The following is a 25,430-nucleotide window of genomic DNA, read 5'->3' as shown; positions in this document are numbered from 1 at the left end:
TCAAAACTGGATAAAAAATATTTATAAATTGTTTTCAGTGGCATCCCACTTTAGTGCTTCAGGAGTTGAATTGGCACATAAGGAGGGACTAATTATGGGTGCTTCTTCCCTCAGCAATTGTGACACCTTGCTCAGTCTTGTGTTTGCCTTTTCCAATCCCTGGAGGGGCCTCACTATTATTATTATTTATTATTTATTGAATTTGTATCCCACATTCCCCCACCTATTTGCAGGCTCAATGTGGCTTACATAGATTTGTTAACATTGTCATATCAAGATATCAGAACAGATACAGTTTGTAATATGTAGCGATTAGGAAGGGAAGAAAGAAGAAGGAAGAGAGTGATTAGGGTAGTTATAGAAGGTAGGCATTCATAATTGAGTAGGTTGGTGAGGTGACTTAGTGAGGCTGTAGGTTCTCATTGTAGGCCTTGTTGAAGAAGAATGTCTTCAGAGATTTTCGAAATATAGTTGTTTCGTTGATTGCTTTCAGGTCTGTAGGTAATGCATTCCATAACTGCGTGCTCAGGTAAGAGAAGGTAGTGGCATGCATCAGCTTGTATTTAAGTCCTTTGCAGCTGGCGTAGTGCAGGTTGAGAAATTTGCGGGATGATCTTGTGGCATTTCTGGGAGGTAGGTCTATGAGGTTTAGCATGTAGATTGGGGCGTCTGCGTGAATGATTTTGTGTACAATCGTGCAGATCTTGAACGCAATGCATTCCTTAAGTGGGAGCCAGTGAAGTTTCTCTCTTAGGGGTTTTGCACTTTCATATTTAGTTTTTCCAAATATGAGTCTGGCGGCCGTATTCTGGGCAGTATGGAGTTTTTTGATTGTCTGTTCTTTGCACCTGGCGTACAGTGCGTTGCAGTAGTCCAGATGACTTATTACCATTGACTGTACCAAGGTACGGAAGATGTATCTTGGGAAGAAAGGTTTTACTCTTTTGAGTTTCCACATGGTGTAGAACCGCAGCATTCTACCCTGGAATCTTCAGGGACTGGGATGTCTGCTCCAGGTGGTGAAGTGGTTGTAACAGCACTTGGAGTCATCTCTAATTGGAACCTCTTCCATCAAATTGGGAATCTGCATGTTGGAGCAGAGAGTTGTGATGGCAGAAGCTACCACTTCCTCAATGTCATCTGAAAATTCTGGAGGAAGAATTGAAAATGATGGTGAGACCCCTTTCAAGGACATTGTACCATATCAAGCAGTAGTTGCTAAGCCTCCAGTGGTGACTTTTAACTTAATTTTGGCTGTTCTATAAAAACTAGAGTCCTCTTTGGCCTCCTGAATTTTGACCTAGACTGGACAAGTTTCCCTACAGGTTACAGTGGATGAGCAGAAATGAGCAGAATTGGATTCTAAAGTTTATGTGCCAAAGAATCAGATAACTGATCTTAAGAACCTCCACAAAGAATAAATACCTGTTCAAAAGGGCATACACTATTGACCCAACATAGATGCCAACATCCTGCAACACAGCAAATCCAACGATTGTATTGGACACTATCTAACCTTCTCTCTCTTTCACCCCTAAGTGCCTGAAAGAAACATACCCTTATTCGACCACAATATCTTCTTGTATTTGTTTCTCTACCGGTCTTGGCAAATGCCTACGGTACTATGTAAGACACATTGAGCCTGCAAATAGGTGGGAAAATGTGGGATACAAATGTAGGAAAGAAAGAAAGAAAGAAAGAAAGAAAGAAAGAAAGAAAGAAAGAAAGAAAGAAAGAAAGAAAGAAAGAAAGAAAGAAAGAAAGAAAGAAAGAAAGAAATTACCAGAGCCTTCTATATACCAACCAAATGCTGTTAAAATTACTAGGCATGTTTCTGATTCTTTTGCATTACACAGGGCTACAAGATAGGACTGCCCCTTTCCCCGCTCCTCTATATTTTGGTTTTGAAACCTGTCTTGTTCCAGCTTAAGCATCATGAGTGTATTCCAGAGCATGGCCATTGCAGATGATATTATATTTGTTCTTACCTGCCCTGATCAGTTTTAGCTGATTTAGTGAAGGGAAATCTTGCCTCATAAATCTACTACATATTTTGAAGGGGTGAACAAACATGTGGATAATGGTGAGCCGGTTGATATTGTGTATCTGGATTTTCATGAAAGACTGCAGAGGAAGTTGGTGAGTCATGGGGTAGGAGGTAGTGCTCTCTTGTGGATTAAAAACTGGTTAAAAGATAGAAAACAGAGATAGTAGGGTTAAATGGTCAGTATTTTCAATGGAGAAGGGTAGTTAGTGGAGTATCCCAGGGGTCTGTGCTGGGACCACTGCTTTTTATTTCAATCCTTTTTATTGATGGTAAATGCAAATAACATCCGATACCTTACAGGGTACCAAAAACATATCCCAATGAACAGTTATCAAATTCAACATAGTTAGAACCATCATAACATTATTTCCCCCACTTTTAACATATTTATAAATGACCTAGAGAATGGGAGTAACTAGTGAGGTAATTAAATTTGCTGATGACACAAAGTTATTCAAAGTCGTTAAATAGCGGGAGGATTGTGAAAAATTACAAGAGGACATTACGAGATTGGGAGACTGGGCGTCTAAATGGCAGATGATGTTTAATGTGAGCAACTGCAATGTGATGCATGTGGGAAAGAGGAACCCGAATTATGGCTACGTCATGTAAGGTTCCACGTTAGGAGTCACGGACCAAGAAAGAGATCTAGGTGTCATCGTCGATGATACGTTAAAACCTTCTGCTCAGTATGCTGCTGCGGCTAAGAAACCAAATGGAATGTTAGGTATTATTAGGAAAGGAATGGAAAACAAAAATGAGGATGTTATAATGCTTTTGAATCGCTCCATGGTGCGACCGCACCTCGAATATTGTCTTCAATTTTGGTTGCCGTATCTAAAAAAAGATATAGTGGAATTTGAAAAGGTGCAGAGAAGGGCGATGAAAGTGATAATGGGGATGGGACGACTTCCCTATGAGGAAAGGCTAAAGCGGCTAGGGCTCTTCAGCTTGGAGAAAAGGCAGCTGAGGGGAGAAATGATAGAGGTCTATAAAATAATGAGTGGAGATGAACGGGTAGATGTGAAGCATCTGTTCACGCTTTCCAAAAATACTAGGACTAGGGGGCATGTGATGAAGCTACAATGTAGTAAATTTAAAACGAATCGGAGAAAATGTTTCTTCTCTCGACATGTAATTAAACTCTGGAATTCGTTGCCAGAGAATGTGGTAAAGGCGGTTAGCTTAGCGGAGTTTAAAAAAGGTTTGGACGGCTTCCTAAAGGAAAAGTCCGTAGACCATTATTAAATGGACTTGGGGAAAATCCACTATTTCTGGGATAAGCAGTATAAAATGTTTTGTACATTTTTGGGATCTTGCCGGGTATCTGTGACCTGGATTGGCCACTGTTGGAAACAGGATGCTGGGCTCGATGGACCTTTGGTCTTTCCCAGTATGGCAATTCTTATGTACTTATGTACTCCACACTTCTCCCACCTCTAGATTAAAAATTAATGTTTTCCTTTCTCAACCTATCCGCCTGCATAGTGGCACCAGACAGGGCTGTCACCTTTCTCCCCTTCTTTTTTATATTGCCCTAGAACCACTACTCATTGCAATCTGCTGTTCTCCCTCTTTGTCCTCCAATACCGCACAATTTCAAAACCTTAGCATATGCCAATGATTTACTTATTTTTCTTTCACATCCCTCTTCTTCCATTCCTCACTTATTGGACTTAGGGGGTTGTTTACTAAAGCTTAGCTCGAGTTACCTACAGCAGGGTCCATAGGAATAAAATGGGCCCCACTGCAGTTAACTCAAGCCAAGCTTTAGTAATAAGGGGTGTTAGTGTCCCAATTTTCAACTTTTGCTGGCTACCATATTAACTGGCCAAATCTGAAATCATGTCTTTAAATGATAAAACTACACAATTTGATATAGGTTCCTCAAACCTAAAATGGTCTTCTTCACAATTAAAATATCTAGGTGTTTTATTTCATAAAGACCGTGATCACCTTATATGAATTAATTTAGTGCCCTTACTACTAAAGTTGAAAAAATACTTAATGATTCCAAGATGGCGCTCTGAACAGACGCACCTGAGTTTGCTCTCAGAGGATGATCAGGTCTTAGCTTTCTTCGTGGCCTCTGACCCGTCGATATCGATGGGGAAACGGAGGGGAAAGGTGAAGGAGTATCCCTCAGCTACTGGAGCCTTGTCGTCGTCGTTGAAGCAAACGATCCTGCAGTTCCCTAAGAGCCAACCGGGTCCTCTGGGTACTTCGACCCCCTCTGCAGCTGTTGATGCCTTGACGTCAATAGAGAGCGCCAACAGAGCTTCCTTGAGCCCCGTGGAATGCATGGCTCCATGACAACCGGGAAGTGAGCTGTTTGCAGTGGCCTGAACAGAGACGGACACCGGTGGGGTGCAACCTGAGCTGTTTGAGGGGAGGACTGCAGCAAATGTGAGCGGGACCCAGACTCGAGGAATTTCAACTCAATTGGCCTTAAAGATATTGCCTCATGATATAGTTACCAAACTTTCTCGTAGCGAGGTTCAGCCACACTCTCCTTTATCAACAAGTGGTATAACTAAACCGGCCATTGTGACGCTTGAGTCATTGTGGGATATGGTCTACAATATGCACTCCTCTATGCAAAACACTATGAAAGAAAACACTAATGACATTAAAATTATCTCGGAAGCCGCTCTGATACAGGCTCAAGTGACTGCATAGCAATCCTCTAAGATGGAAAATGTGGATATTAAGATTCAAGAAATGGGGACTTTGGAAACTGCTTTGGTTAAGGATAACAATTTCTTGCTTAGACGTTTGGAATACCTGGAGAATCAGGCTAGAAGTCTTAACCTTAGGTTCCTTAATTTCCCTAAATCTCCTTTAATTCCTCCTTTGGAAATGATGAAAAAATATATGACCGAAATTCTAGGAATGGATAAAGATTCATTACCTCCCATTACACGAGCCTATTACATCTGGAATTCTAAGGGGACATTAGGAAATCCCCCAGTGATGGGTGAAGAAATGAACCTTACTTCTTACCTGTAAAATTCGTTGGAACTGGTAACCTGTAGGACAACTATGCTGGTCACTTTTGTGCTGGAGCCAGATCAGAATGCTGTTTTAAGACTTTCCTTAAGACACTTAGAAAATCTGTTTATGGGTTCTAAAGTCAGAATTTTCCCCTGATCTTTCTAAACCTACACAGGTGCGACGCAGGGCCTTTTTGGAACTGTATCCCAGAGTTGAGGCTTTAGGAGCAAATTTTGTTTTACGTTTTCCATGTATCTGTAATGTAATGCTTGAGGGTAAGCCATTTCAATTTATGGATCCTAAACAGTTTAAAGATTTCCTAGATGCTAGAGTTGAAGTGAATGTTGTATGCCCTCCCAAATAGCAGGCTGGGGTTTGAAAACAGAGGAAGCAACTGTGTGGTTTCTTTTTTCCTATTTTTTATTATTAGCCTGTTTAAATCTTGGAATTATCTTTGTTTATTTGTGGATGTAAGGGCTGTTGTTATTTTTCCTTAAAGTTGTATTTGAATTCTTTGTTTAATGGAATGCCGATTGCATATCACATTGTTTTGTGACATATTATAAAATATCAAGAAAAAAAAAAGAAAAAAATACTTAATAAGTGGTCTCATGTCTCTCTCAGTGTGAGGCTGCCTGGAAGGTATTAATATGTCTATCACACCAATAGTCAATTACTATCTTGGTATGCTACCTAGGTTGGCCCCACCCTCTTTTTATAAGACCTTTGAAAGTAAAATTTCCAAATGTTTATAGCATGAGAAACCTGCAAGGGTAGCTTTGGCCAATTTAAAAGCATCTAAATCTGATGGAAGTGTTGGTTTTCCTGATTTCTACCGCTATCATATTGCTGCCATTCTTCTTTATGGTGTTTTTTCGTTAACCACACCCCCTGAGACAGGTTGTCCTGCTTGATTTGAAAATACATGTGAGATGGGTATCCCTTTTGGACATTCTGACTTTTCCAGTGGTGGTAGCTATGAGGTACAAGCCAGCCTTGAATATCTAATATAATAAAACACACCGTGAACGTTCTGAAGACAACGTTCTGAAGTCACTCAAACACTCCCTGGCTGTAGGGTTCGTGGATTCATGGTGTGAAGCCAGCCAGCCGTCTCTGCCCCGCCCTCGCGTCAAACGTCATGACGTTGAGGGCGGAAAAAATTTAAAAAAAAACGGATCGCACCCACACACGCGGTTCCGGCAGCACAGCATCAGGGAAGGAGGCGGCGCTCCTGACATCTCTAGCCTTCCCTTCGCTGTGTTCCGCCTTCTTCTGACGTCAAGGAGGTAAATTAAAAAAGAAAAAAAAAAAAAAAAAAAGGATGTTGGGGAGAGAGAAGAGGGTGGGCAGTAAAGTTGAACAATGGGAGCGGAAGGGCAGGGGAGAAACGACAGCATGGATGCGAAGGGGGGGCATGGATGCGAAGGGGGGGGGAGAAGAGGGCGGGCCAGGCTGGGACATGGGAGAGAGAGGAGCATGGATGCGAGGGGGGGGTCATGGAAGGGAGAGAGGGGAATTGCTGAAAAAGGATGAATGGAGGGGGCAGGGGACAGAAGAGCATGGATGGGCATGGATTGGGAGGGCAAGGCTCAGGGAGAAAGGGGAATTGCTGGAAAGGGATGAATGGAGGGGGCATGGGACAGAAGAGCATGGATGGGCATGGATTGGGAGGGCAAGGCTCAGGGAGAAAGGGGAATTGCTGGAAAGGGATGAATGGAGGGGACAGATGGGCATGGATGGATATGGATTGCAGGACAGGGCTCAGGGAGAGAAGGGAATTGCTGGATAGGGATGAATGGAGGGGGCAGGTGACAGAGGAGCATGGATGGGCATGGATTGGGAGGGCAGGGCTCAGGGAGAGAGGGGAATTGCTGGATAGGGATGAATGGAGGGGACAGATGGGCATGGATGGATATGGATTGCAGGGCAGGGCTCAGGGAGAGAGAGGAATTGCTGGATAGGGATGCATGGAGGGGGCAGGTGACAGAGGAGCATGGATGGACATGGATTGGGAGGGCAGGGCTCAGGGAGAGAGGGGAATTGCTGGAAAAGGATGAATGGAGGGGGCAGGGGACAGATGGGCATGGATTGGGAGGGCAGGGCTCACACTCTCTCTCATATACAATGTCTTTCTGACTCACACTCTCACACACTCTGTCTCACACTGTATCACATTCACTCTCTATGTGCCACACAGTCACTCACACACTCGCTTGGTCTCATACACTCACTCTCACAGAGAATCTGTGTCTCACACACACTCTCTCTCTCGCACACACACACACACTCTCTCTCTCACACTGTGTCTCACATACACACTTGCACACACTCTCATTCTCACACACACACACACACACACACACACACACACACACTCTCTCACAAACACACTCACACCCAGACTCACTCTCTCTCTCACACACACACACTCACACTTTCACTCTGTCTCTCACACAGTCACTCTCTCATACACTCTCCCAAACATACACACTCCGAGGAAAACCTTGCTAGCGCCCATTTCATTTGTGTCAGAAATGGGCCTTTTTTACTAGTGTTGTTATGAAACAACTGCCTTCCAGGAAGAGCTACTGTATCCCATGGAAGTCTGACTCTAGTTATGTATCTAGCTATGCCTTGTATTTCCAGTAATGTTAGTTGCTGTTTCCTGATTGGCCCAGCAAGGGCCAGCTCAGGGCAGGCTTGAGCATTTCTGCTCTGCTTCTGGGCTTGTTTCCTGTTTTGATGCTATTTTCTTTGCAATTCCTCCATTTTATTACTGCTTTTGCCATACCTCCTGAGAGCTCTGGATTCTAGCATCTTGTCAAGACCTTTGCTTTCAATAATTCTTCTTTCCCCATTTAAGTTGAATGTACTTCATGGAGGGGCATTTTCGAATGGGGATGCCCATCTCTAAGGATGTCCCTGCAAAGGGGCGGGGCATCCCGTATTATCGAAACAAGATGGGCGTCCATCTTTCATTTCGATAATACGGTCAGGGACGCCAACATCTCAACATTTAGGTTGACCTAAGAGATGGTCGACCAAAATGTTGAGATGGTCAACCTTAGAGATGGTCGTCCCCGGTTTTCGGCCATAATGGAAACCGAGAACGCCCATCTCAAAAACGACCAAATCCAAGCCCTTTGGTCGTGGGAGGAGCCTGCATTCGTAGTGCACTGGTCCCCCTCCCATGCCCTAGAGGGCACTGCAGTGGACTTCATAAATTGCTCCCATGGTGCATAGCTCCCTTACCTTGGGTGCTGAGCCCCCCAACCTCCCCCCAAAAAACCCACTACCCACAACTGTACAACACTACCATAGCCCTTAAAGGGTAAAAGGGGGGCACCTAGATGTAGGTACAGTGGGTTTCGGTTGGGTTTTGGAGGGCCCACATTTACCAGCACAAGTGTAACAGGTAGGGGGGGATGGGCCTGGGTCTGCCTGCCTGAAGTGCACTGCAGTACCCACTAAAAACTGCTCCAGGTACCTGCATACTGCTGTGATGGAGTTGGGTATGACATTTGAGGAATAGAGGCTGGCAAAAAATGTTTTTACATTTTTGGGGGATGGGAGGGGGTTGGTGACCACTGGGGGAGTAAGGGGAGGTGATCCCCAGTTCCCTCTGGTGGTCATCTGGTCAGTTCGGGCACCTTTTTGAGGCTTGGTCATGAAATAAATTGGACCAAGTAAAGTTGGCCAAATGCTAGTCAGGGATGCCCTTCTTTTTTCCATTATCAGCCGAGGACGCCCATCTGTTAACCACGCCCCCGTCCTGCCTTCGGTACACTGCCGACATGCCCCCTTGAACTTTGGTCATCCCCGCAATGGAAAGCAGTTGAGGATGCCCAAAATCGGCTTTCAATTATGCCGATTTGGGTGACCTTGAGAGAAGGACACCCATCTCCCAATTTGTGTTGGAAGATGGGTGTCCTTCCCTTTCGAAAATAAGCTAGACAGTGATATTAAAACTTAATTTGAGCAATCATACTTCTTATCCTGTTCTAGTCTATAGCCTCAAGAGTCCCTGCTAGGGACTCTGTGACAGAATGAACCAACCAAAGTAAAGGCAAGACTAACTTATCCACCTGAATTAAAAAGCTGATAGAAGAACTCAGCTAAATTTGGATAAATAAAAACATATAAGATTATAAGAAATGTCATAGTAAGTCAGACTAAGGGGCTCATTTTTAAAGCACTGAGACTTACAAAGTTCTATAGGTTACCATGGGGCTCATTTTCAAAAGAGAAAAATGCTTAAAAAGTGGCATAAAGCAGCATTTGGACATCTTGCTTGCCAAAATGTTCAAATTGCTATTTTTGAAACACATGTTCCAAATGTTTTCTATGCTATTCCTCCACAGTGCATCATATTACAAGGGGGCATGTTAAGGGTGGGATTTGGGCATTCCTAACACTTAGACATTGTTCTGCTGTGATGGAACAAAACAAAAACATCCAGGACTAAAACTAAGGAATTTTGAGCTAGACCAGTGTTAATGATGTCTAAGCCACAAAAAAGTGCCCTAGATGACCAGATGACCACTGGAGGAATAAAGGAATGCCCACCCCCTTACTCTTCCCAAATATGTGAAAGAAACACATATGACAACTTCAGATATAATGGCCAGTCCTATTAGAGCAGAAAGCAATTCCCTGGAGTCACCTAGTGGTCAGTGCAATGCACAGTGGAGAAGGGGATTCAGGCCCATAGTCCACTCTAACTGTTACACTTGTGGTAGAATGTGTCAGTCCCCTAAAACTCACCAAAACTCTACAAGTGTTCACATATAGGTGACACCAGATTAAGCAGAAGCCCAATAGTAGAAAAGCTAAATAGTTTTAATTCTGAACTTTTATCTTTAAAGAAAATTTGTAGAAAACTGGAAAGACAGTGGAAAAGAACAGGGTCAATTGTTGATAAAATCACACGGAGACAAGCATATAAAAAAGCTCTAATGCAAAGAAAACCTATTTTTCTAAATTAATTGAGAATGATAATTTAAGCATACAGCATCTCTTTACAATAGTTCAAAATTTATTTGATGTTGAACAAGTAACTACTATAGCTTATTATTCCACTCCTATGGTAGATCATTTGAAACAGTTTTTTTAAGGACAAGATATTTAATGCTCAATCACAATTTTCTGGTAGTCAGATGGTAGAAGTTCCAGATCTTAAATTTAGTGCATATGGGATCCCAGTAGATATGATTTGGTATGATTTTCATGAAGTTAGTTGAGCCAACATGAATCAGTTAATTAATAAATTTGTTAAATCACACTGTCAATTGGACTCCTGTCGTTCAGGCTATATGACTTTAGCTTCTTTACAATTCAAGCTTAAGATCTATGACAACTTTGTTATTACAAGGTTCTTTCCCTTCTTATTTAAGTAATATTATTCTGAGTTTTATTCCTAAAAATAAATTAGAATTTCGAGTAGCAGTTAATAATTATAGGCTAGTTGCTTCTATTTCTTTCTTTGCCAAGTTCATGAGGGGTATGGTTACTACTCAATTAACATTTTACTTGGATAAATTTAATATTTTGCATCACTCACAATCGGGTTTCTGATCTAATTTTAGCACAGAGACATTACTATGTACATTAGTATTTGATATGCATACTCTGTTGAGTGAGGGAAAATAAAGCTCTTATAATGCAGCTTGCTTTATCGAATACATTTGATTTTGTGGACCATACTCTACTTCTAAATATTTTGTGCAACATGGATATAACAGGGGATGTCCTGAAATGCTTTTGAGGTTTTCTTGCAGTAGAATCTTATTCAGTAATGCTGGAGGGAGAACATTCGAAAAGATGTGATGCGATTTGTGGAGTACCACAGGGTTCCCCTCTATCCCCAGTCCTTTCTAAAGTTCTCATGACTCCATTGGGTTATCAATTAGAAGCAGCTGGTTACAAAGTCTATATGTATGCAGATAATATAATTATTTTGATTCCAATAGATATAGATATGATGAAAATAATTCCACAAATAGAGAATTGCATGACAACCACAGTAAAATGGATGTTTAATTCTCGTCTCAAACTTAATAGGGACCCCCCCCCCCCCCGTTTACTAAGCTGTGCAGCAATGCCGACACAGCCCATTCAAAGTGAATGGGTTGTGTTGGCATTAGTGCACGAGAGCTACTAGCGCAACTTATTAAACAGGGGGATAAATTTCTTTTGATCAATAACCAAGATACACCTTTAAAGTCATCTTCCTTATTATTAAACGGAATATAAGTTGGAAAAATCTTTGAAAATGTTAGGAGTTTTGTTAGAACATAATAGGCCCTGTTTACTAAGCCATGCTATGTTCCTATGGGTGACTTATCATTTAGCACGTGCTAATCATTAGGCCACGCTAACAATGCTAATGCACCCTTAGTGCCACTTAGTAAACAGGGTCCAATACGTCTTCGGAATCCCAGGTAAACTGTATTGTTAATCCACTCAGAACCAATCTCAAGGTGTTGAGAGGAATATAACAGTAATATTAACATTATTAACATTTAACCTGCAACCATAAGCACTATTGTAGGGGTGTATAGTCGGGCACAGTACATTTTTCGATACAATTGAAAGACTGAAAAACCTTTCCTGGTGGATTCCTCCTGAGGCAGAAACAAAACAAGGGGGCCCCTTGTTGAGGAGTTGCATGGTGCTACAGTTGATTTAATTGGAGCTTGACTTGGCTGCATGATTTGTAGAAATCAATCTTTTGTGGTGACTACCCGGGTGGAGAAGCTAAGTGATTTTTTTTTTCTCTGTGCACATGTAGCAATTTTTATTTTCTTACATTTGTACCCCGCACTTTCCCACTCATGCGGCTTACATATTATATACAGGTACTTATTTGTACCTGGGGCAATGGAGGGTTAAGTGACTTGCCCAGAGTCACAAGAAGCTGCCTGTGCCTGCAGTGGGAATCGAACCCAGGTCCCCACAAGCAAAGTCCACCACTCTAACCACTAGGCCAATCCTCCACTGTAGTTTTCAGTATTATGACGACATTAACCCTTTAGATTATAGTTCAATACTTTCCTCTATTTTTTGGCTGTAAATGTTTTTTCTCCATATAGGAGTTGTTTTCCAACTGCAGTTTGTTTTAGAGAATAATTGAAACATGATAAGGGCCGTTTTAAAGGGAAGACCATCTCTATAGGTGCCCTGGCTATTGAGGTTTCCTTTCTTTAAGATTTTCTTCCCTTACTATGCCATATTCCCCTGCACATGTCCTTTGCTCATTAAATGGCCACCATAAGGTCCTGCAAAACCAGCACAGCAAGAAAAAAGAACATAGGCTTCAAAGATTGTCATTTTATACCAACTCTTAAGGCCTACATGTTTTTTTTCTTGTTGTTCTGGTTCAGCTGCACCACTGATTTCCTCTCCTTCAGTTGAAAAGTACTAGACATAGTGCTTTGTACTATATGGTCACAAGCCTATGGAACTCCCTACCTCTAATGATCCATGGAAAACTATCCCTAAAACATTTTATTTGCAGTAAAAACATGGCTTTTTCAGCAGGCATATGGCACCTGACATGACTGGCCTTGGCTGATATGGACATTTCTTCTGTAACTGTGTCTGTCTACCTTTTTTTCTGGCTGACTGTACTGTTCATTGCTGTAGTTCTTTTCTTTCATGTTTTTATTAGCTTGTAAACTGCTTTGCTCTGCAAAGTCAGTTGAAGCGGTATAGTAAGTCCTCCATAAACAATAAACTGAAGAGAGTGGAGAGAGGGAGTCCTAGGCAGGCATGAAGGAGGGTTGGCCAGGGGAAGTAGCTGCACTGGTAGCGGTCAGCTGGTGCTGGGTCATGGCTGCCAGCAGGGCCGTGCCAAGGGTCTGTGGCGCCCCCTTGCAGAAGATCAGTTGGCGCCCCCAGCACCCCCTGCAGACGAACAGTTGGTGCGTGCGCCCCCTCCCCCCCCCCCCGTGAAAATGATCGCTGCCCTCCCATCCACGCTCCTCTCTCCCCTGCCCTCCCGCTCCCATGTCCCAACTGCCCGCCCTCTTCCCCCCCCCCCAACAAGATCCCTTTTAAATTTACCTCCGTCTGGCAGTGAAGGCGCAGGTCAGTCAGGCGGCTCTCCCGACGTCTCTACTAGTCTTCCCTTCGCTCAATGTCCCGCCTTCTTCTGATATCATTTCCTTGACGTCAGAAGAAGGCGGAACACTGAGCGAAGGGAAGACTAGTAGAGACGTCGGGAGCGCCGCCTCCTTCACTGACACTGCGCCTTCGCTGCCGGACGGAGGTAAATTTAAAAGGGATCTTGTTGGGGGGGAGAAGAGGGCAGGCAGTTGGGACATGGGAGCGGGAGGGTGAGGTAAGCATGGTGCGGTGGGGCACCCCCCAGAGGACGGCGCCCTCCTGCCGTGCTTACCTCGCTTACCGTGTTGGCACAGCCCTGGCTGCCAGTTTCTGGGGCCCACTTAGGTGCTAATTGCACATGTGCAGAAAGGAGCACAAAATAGATCTCCATAACACATTGACAGCGGCCAAAAGAACGAGCAATTTGTCCCACCCATCCTAGAAATACTGTATTCCATCGTCCATTCAATAGCATTCTATGGCTTTTTCCTCCAGGAAGCCGTCCAACCCTTTTTTGAAGTCCGCTAAGTTAACCGCCTTAACCACCTTTTCTGGCAGCGAATTTCAGAGTTTAACTACGCGTTGAGTGAAGAAACATCTCCTCTGATTCGTTTTAAATTTACCACACTGCAGCTTCATTGCATGCCCCCCTTGTCCTAGTATTTTTGGAAAGCATAAACAGACGCTCCACATCGACCCGTTCCATTGCATGCATTATCTTATAGACCTCTACCATATCTCCCCTCAGCTGCCTTTTCTCCAAGCTGAAGAGCCCCATCCCCTGTATCATCTTTGTTGCCTTTCTCTGCACCTTTTCCAATTCTACTATCTTTTTTGAGGTGCGGCGACCAGAATTGAACACAGTACTCGAGGTGCGGTTGCACCGTGGAGCGATACAACAGCAGAATAATATTCCTTTCCTAATAATACCCAACATTCTATTTGCTTTCCTAGCCGGTGGTGCATGATTAATGATGTGGTGTTTTATGTGATGGTTTCTGATTTGTAATGCCATGTCATTTCGTCTCTGTGAATGCACTTATTGTAAACTGCCAAGAGCTCTATAGATTGTTTGGGTTATAAATGTTCTAGATAAATAAATATGTGCTGGAGAGGATGGGTAAACATGGAAAGCAGTTGTGTGGCAAACATATTGGCATGAGAATGAAAGGAAGAAGGTCTTTATGAGAGTGAAAGTGAGTGGGGATAGGAGAGTGTTGTTGAAGAAGTGATTCTTTGGCAGCAAGTTCTGTTTATTAGTGAAAAGAGTTGGTGAGTGGCAGCTTATTTGCAGGGGACCGTACCGTGAGTGACTCCGTACTATAATTAAGGGGCTCTTTTACTAAAGCTTAGCACATACTAATGAACATTAGTTTACACTAAGTTCCACATGGCCCATAGGTATAAAGTAGGACATGCAACACTTAGCATATGTTAAGCTATAGCAAAAGTGAAGGGAAGAAGTACTGAAAAGGCACATAGCTGTGGAAAATGTAAGAAAATTTGTGTATTTGAGTAAAGGGTGAAAGTACTGATTAAAAGAATGAGAGAGACCCAACGTGAACTTAGGAGGCTCTAAATATCTGAAAGTGTTTTAGTACAAAATGTTAGTACTATTACAGTCTATCTTTTAAGTAATTATTTCCTGAAGCAAAGCTTCTAAATCCCCAGGAAGCCTATTCAATGGTAAATAAGATCTAAAATTATAGTTATAGTTTATTGAATTTGCTTAACTGCTGTAGCTGCCAGAGCAGAGTAGTGTACAAAGCTAAATATATATATATATAGAAAAAAATAAAAGAACTACAAATGATAGGAAAGAGTAGGTATCGCACAAAAGGATTTTTTACTAAGGCACGTGCTAATGTTTAGGGTGCGCTAAAAATGCTAGCGTGCCTTAGTAAAAGATGCTCAAAGAAAGAAAAGAGGTACTGTCATTCAGAAAGAGGCATTAGAGCACACAGTCAAAAAGAAAGGTGACTCAACCCAACTCTGAGTTTTAAACAAATTCTTACAAATTCTTGTATTATTATTTTTAATTTCATAAACAATTTTTTAAAACATTTTGTCAGTTTAATATGTTTTATCTGTCACTTGAATTGGCAGTGATAAAGTACTTTAAAAAGTGAGTGCTGAGGTGACTAAGACAAATTAGAAACATATACACAATTACCTCAAGAAAACAAGTCAAGAAAGAGTTTAGATATAACAGATTTCTGACAGACACTTTTAGACTTTTACCCCCCTGTTTACTAAGCCGCCTGGCAATGCCAACACAGTCCGTTCAAAGTGAATGGGCTGTGTCAGCATTAGCACATGGCAGCCACTAGCACAGCTTAGTACACAAGGGAGGGGGGTAAAGTTTACAAGTTTCAGAAGTCCACCACCCTAACCACTAGTGGCCTAGTGGTTAGGGTGGTGGACTTTGGTCCTGGGGAACTGAGGAACTGAGTTTGATTCCCGGCCCAAGCAGCTCCTTGTGACTTTGGGCAAGTCACTTAACCCTCCATTGCCTGCCGCATTGAGCCTGCCATGAGTGGGAAAAAGTGCGGGGTACAAATAATAAAAAAAAGTTGAAATACTAGCCTGACTCTTGCATTTAAGATAAACACTGATAAGTGTAAAGCAGGAGAAACTGTCAGGAGAGCTGACATGGATAGATTGGAGTGAGTCAAAATTAATTAATGTGACAAGAATTCCTGTTAAATCAAGCCACTGGAAGTCCCACTGGCAGTTAAGGGAGTTTGCTGAAGAAACTGCATGATGTAGACAGAGAGAATTTAAAAGTTGAATTTGATTTGCTCTGCCTAGTAGCTTAACTAGTGAACTGACAAAGTGAGTGGAAAGGATACATTTATTTGAATATCCTTTCCAGAGCACCATTTCTCACCACTTTAGCAGGGCTGTGGCTGTATGTAAGCAAAATTGTAGCATGCATGCATGCTGACTGATAGAGAACAAAAACACACAAAAACAAGAATACCAAGCTGACATACTTTGCTTGAATGCTGTAGCAGACTCATTGGTTCATCAGCTGAAAGTAAATTTTAAAGAACCTTAAGAAAAGAAATAGGTATAGAAAGAGTGTGAGCGATCCTGCGGTTCTGTGACTGAGTTAAAAAAATAAATATTGGGGTTGGTTAGCAGAGTACTCACCTATTCGTTGATTTAAAGAGAAATTAGTGCACATATTGGAACCAGAAGGACACGCTGTAGTTTGCCAAACTCTAGGAAGTTAAGTTTATTTTTTGATTTTGTAAAGTTAAGGAGTAGGGCAACATAGAAGAAGATGACAAATGCAACTTACCTGAATGTGATCCCCACCAAGACATCAAGGAGAAGAGCTAGCCAACATAAGAGAGTCCTGAGAAGAAAAAATTGAGATAAGTGACTAAGAGGGGCATAATCAAACGTTGCCGGTGAAATAGATCGCCGGCGATCTATTTTGGCAGCGGCGCTACAGCTGGCCGGAACCGTATTATCGAAAAAAATGGCCCAGCCATCTTTTTTTCGATAATACGGTTTAGCCCGGCCAAATGCCAGAGTTCGCCGGGTTTGAGATGGCCAGTTTTGTTTTTCAGTGATAATGGAAAAAAATGCCGGCGATCTCCAACCCGGCGACATCCAAGGCATTTGTTGGTGGGAGGAGCCAGCATTTGTAGTACACTGGTCCCCCTGACATGCCAGGACACCAACTGGGCACCCCAGGGGCACTGCAATGGACTTCAGAAAAAGCTCCCACATGCATAGCTCCCTTACTTTGAGTGCTGAGTCCCCCAACCCCCCCCCCAAAAAAAAAAAAACTCACTACCCACAAATGTACAACACTACCATAGCTCCTAGGGGTGAAGGGGGCAACTACATGTGGATACAGTGGGTTTTGGAGGGCTCCCGTTTACTAGCACAAGTGTTACAGGTGGGGGGGGGGAATGGGCCTGGGTCCGCCTGCCTTAAGTGCACTGCGGTACCCACTAAAAGTGTTCCAGGGACCTGCATACACACAGGCCTCTAGGAATTGTTGCTGCTGTATAACCTTGGCACACCAGTTGACACCTGAAGACTAATCTCTTTGAAAAAGTCCTTTATTTGAATAAGCACGTTTACTCACAGTTAACTGCAGATCAGAGGTTGTGCCACGCTGGCAAAGAGTCTCCCTGGTACTGAGATGAGCAGTAGGTCAGAGCTGGCAGAATGGTGTACAATGCCCTCTTTCAGCAACATTCAAGGTAATAGCTAAGTTCTCTAACGTGGGTAACACATGAACGGGATCTAAAACTGGCTTACAAAAATGGCCACTACCTCATGGACTACCGGAAACAAAACTGGACACACTCTTACCCAGTTAGCAGGGGGAAAAGCACCATGGGAGTAGAGCCCACTACCCTACACCCACCACAATGCATTGCTGATGTGACTCTACAGTGCACCTAACAGAAAAGGTGTCACACTCACCCGAGAGCCACATCACAACCAGGGAAAGGCTGTCAGAGGATAGAACACATTCTGCTGTCATGGAGGTGGGTACGGCATTTGAGGCTGGCATAGAGGCTGGCAAAAAAAAAGGTTTTCATTTTTATTTTTTTAGTGTGGGAGGGGGTTGATGACTACTGGGGGAGTACGGGGAGGTCATCCCCGATTCCGTCCGGTGGTCCTCTAGTCAGTTGGGGCACCTTTTTGAGGCTTGGTTGTGAAAATAAAAGGACCAAGTAAACCCGGCAAAATACTGCTTAACGCCGCTTTTGTTTTTCCATTATCCGCAAAAGCCGGCCATCTGGTAGCCACGCCCATGCCCACCCATGTCCCGCCTTCACTACGCTGCCGACACGCCCCCTTGAAGTTTCACCGATGAGGCAACGGGAAAGCGGCGATGCTGTCAAAAAAGCCGCTTTCTATTATACCGATTTGGCCGCTTTTGAGAGATCGCCAGCCATCTCCCAATTTATGTCGGGAAATGGCTGGCGATCACTTTCGAAAATAAGGGGCTCATTTTCGAAAGAGAAAAATGTCTAAACAGTGGCGTAAAACAGCATTTGGACATCTTTCTCACAAAAACATCCAAATCAGTATTTTTGAAACCTTTTTTTTTCAGACATTTTTCTATGCTGTTCATCTGCAGTGCATTCAGATCTCAAGGGGGCATGTTGGGGGCACTGGCGTAGCTACAGGTGGGCCCACCCACTTAGAGCTCAGGCCCACCCAACAGTAGCACACATTTAGCGGTAGCTGGTGGGGATCCCAAGCTCCGCCAGTTGAAAACTTCCCCCGATGGTAATCAAAACGTTACTCTTCATGATACCGGCACCTGCGCATGCTCAGTTTTCAGCACATGCCTGCTGCAGACTGCCAAGATGGAAAGAAGAGTTTTCCCACCAACTTAGATATTTGTTTGGTGGTGGGGGAGTGGGAGGGGGGGGAAGAACACTTGGTGCCCACCCACTTCTTGCCTAGGCTGACCCAAAATCTGTTGTCTAGCTACGCCCCTGGTTAGGGTGTGTTAAGGGCAGTATTTGAGTGTTCCTAAGACTTAGATGTTTTCAGCCATAATGGAACAAAACTAAACTAAAACTAAGACGTTTTGAGCTACACCTGTTTTTATAACAAATAAGGCACAACAAGGTGCCCTAAATGACCAAATGGCCAATGGAGGGAATCAGGGATGACCCTTCCAACACACCTGAGTGGTCACTGACCCCCCCCCCCCCCAAAAAAAAATGTGATTAAAAGTATGATTTACCAGCCTCTATGACAGCCTCAGATGTTATAGCCAGGTCTATTACAGCAGCATGCAGGTCCCTGGAGTAGTGTAGTGGTCAGTGCAGTGCACTATGGAGTGGGGGACTCAGATCTCTATCTCCCTCTACCTGTCACACTTGTGCTGGAAACTGTGACCCCTACCAGGGTCACCAAACCCTACTGTACCCACATATAGGTGCCTTCTTCACCCATAAGTGCTATTGTAGTGGTGGACAGTGGCAGACAGTGTATTTTGGGTGGATTTTATTTATTGCATTTGTATCCCACATTTTCCCACCTCTTTGCAGGCTCAATGTGGTTTACAATACATCATGAGTAATGGAAGTTATAAGAAATAAGCATTTAGGATTACAGAATGATCTTGGGTAACATGATAGTGATAAAGTTTGATATTAGTAAAACAAGCAAATGTTCTAAGACAATTCTGGATGTATGTAGAGGAATTCATATTTGTTGGTCTTTTTGGTATGCCTTGTTAAAGAGGGCTCAGGGGACAAGATAAGGGAGCAAAAGTGAGGTGTACCTGGGAGCATTTGTATGAAGTGTACAGAAATGCCCCCTAGGGTGCCCCATTGCTCTCCTGCGATGTCTGGGGGACCAGTCTGCTAAAAATGCTGGCTCCTACTATATCCCAATGGCTTGATTTTCTACATTTTACACTTTTTTTTTCCAAAAATGGACCAAAAAACAAAATGTCCAAAGCACAAAACCTTGTTCGAAACAGTATTAAAAAAAAAAAAAGATTAATGTTTTTCTTTTTCTGAAAATGATCTTCTTTCCTATTCAAAGTTTTGGATGTTTTGTGCAAAACGTCCAAAATCGGACTTAGACATCATATCGATAATGTCCCTCCAAGGAGCCCTTACTAAACTGTGGTAGGCACTAGTGTGTACTTACTGCATAGCACAAAACACTGTTGCGGGACATGCTGAGGCATCAGTGTGCCATCAGTGCACGCTAATCCCGTGCTGAAAAATATTTTTTATTTTCAGCATGGGAGGCATGACTATGGCAAAGAGGAGGCATGTCCTGCACTAATCAGGTAGGGTGGGAACATTGTCTCGCACTGCCCAATTACCATGGCATTAGCGACGATACCCGTGGAGGGGCATAATCGAATGGGGCGCCCAAGTTTTCCTGAGGGCATCCTCGCAGGACATCCCGGCAAAGGGGCGGGGAAACCCGTATTATTGAAACAAGATGGGCGTCCATCTTTTGTTTTGATAATACGGTCGAGGACGCCCAAATCTCAACATTTAGGTCGAACTTAGAAATGGTCAACGTAAATGTTGAGATGGTTAGGCCATAATGGAAACCGAGGACGCCCATTTCAAAAATGACCAAATGCAAGCCCTTGGTTGTGGGAGGAGCCAGCATTCATAGTGCATGTGTTCTCCTTCACATGTCAGGACATCAACCGGGCACCCTAGGGGGCACTGCAGTGGACTAACTGATGCACTAACTGAATGGAAAAAGGCATGCAGTGGTCACTAACCACCTCCCACCACGAAAAAAACAACTTTAAAAACTTTTGTCTTTTTTTTTAGAGTGTGGATAAAGGACATCCTTCGCTATGCCTCCATCCCTGCTATGGCAGTTGAGGACGTCCAAAATGTCGATGTTTTTGTGAAAAGGACATCCATGCCTTTGCTATGCCTCTGACAACCCCTTTATTTATTTATTTATTTATTTATTTGGATTTTGGATCACAAGTAGCAGCAGTGGGATTTAAACCAGCCACTTCTGGATTGCAAGACTAGTGCTCTAACCACTAAACCACTCCTGCAAAGGCGGGGAGCGGGAGGGAGCTCCATGGGGCCCCTGGAGGCATGCTTCCCTGTGTGACCGCTCCTGTCACCCCTGCCTAAGACCACCTCTGCCTGGAGTCCCCAAAGTTCAAGTCCTATATTTCAATACTCAGCACAATTGGGTCTAGCTTGGCCCTGACTTCCAAAGTCACAATGTCAAGCAGGTTCCAAAATAAACTTGGCCTAACTCAAATAAGCTTCTGCTTCTGGCAAGTACAGGGTTGCAACATCTGTTGTGTGGCTCCTCTTCCCTGGGCTGCTCTCAGGTACTGCAGCCAACAAGAACACACTAGGAGGTTTTCTTTACCCAGGGGCTCCCTGATCTGTTCTTCTCTCCCATGAGCTCTGCCCTCCTGGCCAGAAAGGTTAACACACATATTCTTAAGTTGGCTCTGCTTCAATGAGGGGGTTTTCATATGGAAATACAGCCTTTTATCACCCACTTTCTCACAACAGTTTATACTAGTATTCTATAACATAACATTATAGAATATCACCATGTGGCCTCCAGGTGCCTAAATGGAGGGACCCACTTACAGACTTGCCTCCATAGGTACTTTTAGCCTATGTGCTTTGTAGTCAGCACTCAAAGAGAATCCACATTCTCTAAATTCACTCATGGCCTTTTATGAATTTATCCAAGAAAGAACAAAAATATCCCATACACATTTGAAAATCCCATGCATACGTGCTCAGACTAATCACATCCATGGGGTCACCTCTTTTTTAGCTGTTCTAAAAGTATGTGATCTAGGGAGACTGACTCATACCTTTAGCTGCACACCAGAGGGCAGTTTTCATTCAAACCATTTTATCTAGACAAATGGCTTAGAAACTTGTCTTCAAAGCATCATGCTTTGTCTATGTATGTCATTAGGAGAACAGACGGCTCACCAAGTTCTAATGGTGAGATCAACAAAGAGTCTATTAACGAGCAAAAACTGAGGCAATGTAAAAATAGTTCCAATTAAAACAGGTAGACACTCAATAAAAGTGTTTTTTTTTTGTAAGGGAATATTTTGTATTATAGATATATTTGTAAAGCCCTCTTCATTAGTGCCTAAAAATGTGCATGAAAAATGTGAAGAAGAAGAAGAAGGAACGTCTGCCTTACATATTATGAGCTCTAACTTACTACTTCATGAGGTATGAAAATTGAGTGATAAACATTCATTGAGTTTCTGTCATATGGCATTGATTATGGGACTTCAGTTATATCCATATTTATGCCAATTCTGCCTCACAGGCAGGAGGTGTTACTTTATCACTGTTCCGAAACTAATTTGTTTTACAGCATTGTTTTTTACTACTTTGCAAAAAGCGAGCTGACATAAATTAGATTCAGATTCCTATAAAAGAAGCTCTTGCTTGGATTGTAATCATTGCACATGCCTATAAGGTAAACCACGTCAGCTGAGCTCAATGTGGTTATTAAGATAGGAAAAGGCAATGCTAAGCTGCACAGCTATCAGATTCCTTAGGGGGGGAAATATTGGCAAGAATTGAAATGCATCCAAGTGTTTTAGCCACCAATTATATGTGAAACTCTTTTATTAAAATGCACAACAAATGCCAGCCTAGACATCCCTGAACTCTCAATTATTTCCGCCCTATTCTCATACCGTTCCTTCATTGCAGCTCACAGCCCAGAAGCTAACACTGCCTTTTAATGATGCTATATTATCAGTGGTATCAAGTGATAAGTTGAAAGGACAATAGACTCCATGTTACATCTGGCTAAATCATAAGGGTTCATTTTCAACTGAAGGAGCACAACAGAACAAAGACAAACATCCACCGAATGATCTACAATGAAATGTAAGCCTAATGGTCACTGAAATTTAACCTTGTGTTTTATACCTGCCAGGAAATTCATTTTCTTTCTTAACAGAACTCTATAGAAATACAAAAAAGAAAAATTTTGAGAGGAAAAGAAAGATGATTTAGACTTCCATTGCTACCTCAGCTTGTACAAGAGATTCTGATTTTGTTCAGACCTACTTATGACCCCGGAACACTGTGATTGGAAATGTGGAATGCCATGAAACATGTACAGTCCAGCTTTGATTTTTGTTAAGTCAAAATAGAAGGAACATCATTGTAGCCACAAAAGTTCAATTCCATTTACCTTTTAAAACAGGCTTTAAAAACAGGTCAGAGTAAATTGTACTTTTCACTTCATACTGCAGTTAAGTTGCAAAGCAGCTGAAAGTTGTAGAATCTAAAATAATAATGTCTGGATAAAGTGCATATAGTTGGGCCTACTGACCTTATAAAATACAGTTGGTGGTGTATATTTGATTGTCAGCTGTATGATGATTGTTGTATCAGATATGGCTATCTTCCTATAGATAATGGCACATGATCATATAATTATCTATAGACTAGACAAACAGCAAGAAAGGGCCCTCATGGGTGTAGAAGTATGTATAGATATATGTAGATAGAGTGATGCTATGAATAGGTGGTGTTTGTATTTGCATACTTATGATAGAGTAAAATCTTCAAAAAACATCCTCTGTGTGTGTGTGTATGTGTTTTTATTCCTCAAAAATATATAGCCAATGTGGTGCTAATATTAAAAACAAAACCATTTTGAGATAAAAAAAAAAAAGCCATAAAGCAATCAGGTATGCACAAGAATACATCTTGAAAATGAAAACATAAATGATATTAGTAGTAACAGACAGCTGAACAGCGTAGTGGAAATAGAAACCACAAACAGCATAAGTCTCAAAAAGAACGGAAAGGAATGAACACACCAACTGGAGGGAGACATATCGTCTATCTAAAGGAACAATGTGCATAGCGAAGAGCAAGTTCGTATCGCATGATAAAAAAGTGAGAAATAAAACAAGTATCAAAAAGTATAAAACAGGCACCCTACGATCAAAGTAAAACGGGGTATATAAAAAAAAACAGAGCTAAGACAAAAATACATACCAATATCTATGCTAGGGAAAATCTCCGTAGCGTGCAAGTGCCTCTGATGTAACGCTACACTGAAAAATGGCTTCCTCTGACAGGACCGTTGTTCCTTTAGATAGACGATATGTTAGTGTGCCTACAGTGCAGCTTAGTAAACAGAGCCCTTAAAGTGAAGATGAAGGTTCACAAAAAAGGTAGTGAATATTGAAGATTGGAGTAATTGCATTTTAAGAGAATCCAGAAAGAGTTTAAGTTCCAATGGCTCTGTATACACATGAGTGCAGTTGCTATGTTATCTTCATTCTGGCTGGATATAATAGCCCAAATTTAGCACCTATATTTTTCAGAGGTTGTAAGAGCTGGAGGAATTCCTTGCATCTCAAGGCAGTAGATTTTGTCAAATCAGAGACAATAAGCACATACTTACCTTGATAAAGAAGGTGTGATATTGATTTTGCAGTCATCAAAATAGATAATGCATGCTCATACTGAAGGCTCTTTGCCATTATCGGCCTCTGTTATTTTGTAGCTTGAATAGGTCTTGAAGGGACTCTGTGTGCCCTTTCAATCTCTAGTGGTTGAGAGAGTTACAAATTGAGCAGTTTGGGGAGGAAATTTGTTAAGCAGGCAATAGTATCTGGGCCTTCTGATGATTCGGGCAAACCCAATCATTAGATCTATGGTGGTGATTAGAGAGATCTTCGAGGTTCCTTTAGAGGATGCATATGTCTCAATTGTGTTTTTCAATATATGTGAGTTTATCAGACAAAGCATGACATTGAAGTTCTAGTGAGTCTAAATGAGATCTTACTTTGGCAAATTGAGTTTAGAGACTCAGTTTTGCTTCAGACTGCTTAGTAGCTTCAATTTACTCAGTCATAATGTTTTTAAATTACCACATTTCAACAATAAGGAGGTTGAATTGAGATTCTGAGTTTTTCGGCACCATCTTTTCCAGCATGCTGAGCTCTGGCTTAGGCCTTTTCCCACTTAGGGAAGGAGAATTAAGTATATCTTGCTTATAATTCTTGTATGAAGCCATTGGGTTGATTAGAGAAAGTGTAGAATTCTGGATGTTTTCAGTGCAAAAACCTCCTCGTGTCTGAAAATAACTGTGAGATGGACTTTTTTGGACATCATGAGCAGGACTTTCCAATTTTGACTTGGAAGTTATTTTGAAAATGCCCCTCATTATGGATACCAGGGAAGGTTCAACATTTACAAACTGAAAAATAAAACTCTAAAGAATTAGTATGTACTCAAATGACTGAGTTAGAGAATGAGAAAGAAAATATGAAAGTTCTTCTAACAATAAAAATTAAAGACCAGACTAATATGAGAGGAAAAACTGAGGTGTTAGAAATGCAATCAGAGCTGGAAAATTGTGTATTTTGAATTTTCCCCATTCTAGATTTATTATTTCATATGATGATATAGTCTGCAAATATATGATGACATTTTAGAGATTTTGGAGGCTAATTTGCCACCTTGCTGTAAAGTTTATTACCTAGCACAAAAGATTACGCAGTTGCAAGATCAACAGCAATATATGGAGGGGCATAATCACTACAACTACTAATAAACATTTCTAAAGCGCTACTAGGGTTACGCAGCGCTGTACAATTCAAACATAGAAGGACAGTCCCTGCTCAAAGAGCTTACAATCTAAAAGACAAGAGAACAATCTAAAGACAAGTGAACAATCTAGAGGATGAGTGAACAGTTAATCTGATAGGGTGGATAGATTGGGGCATTTTTATATTTCTCGAGCGGTTAGGCGCCGAAGGCAG

The sequence above is a fragment of the Microcaecilia unicolor genome, chromosome 1 (genome assembly GCF_901765095.1).
Source record: "Microcaecilia unicolor chromosome 1, aMicUni1.1, whole genome shotgun sequence".
NCBI lineage: Eukaryota > Metazoa > Chordata > Amphibia > Gymnophiona > Siphonopidae > Microcaecilia > Microcaecilia unicolor.
The sequence above is the reverse complement of the archived record's forward strand: the minus strand, read 5'-3'. Positions refer to the sequence as shown.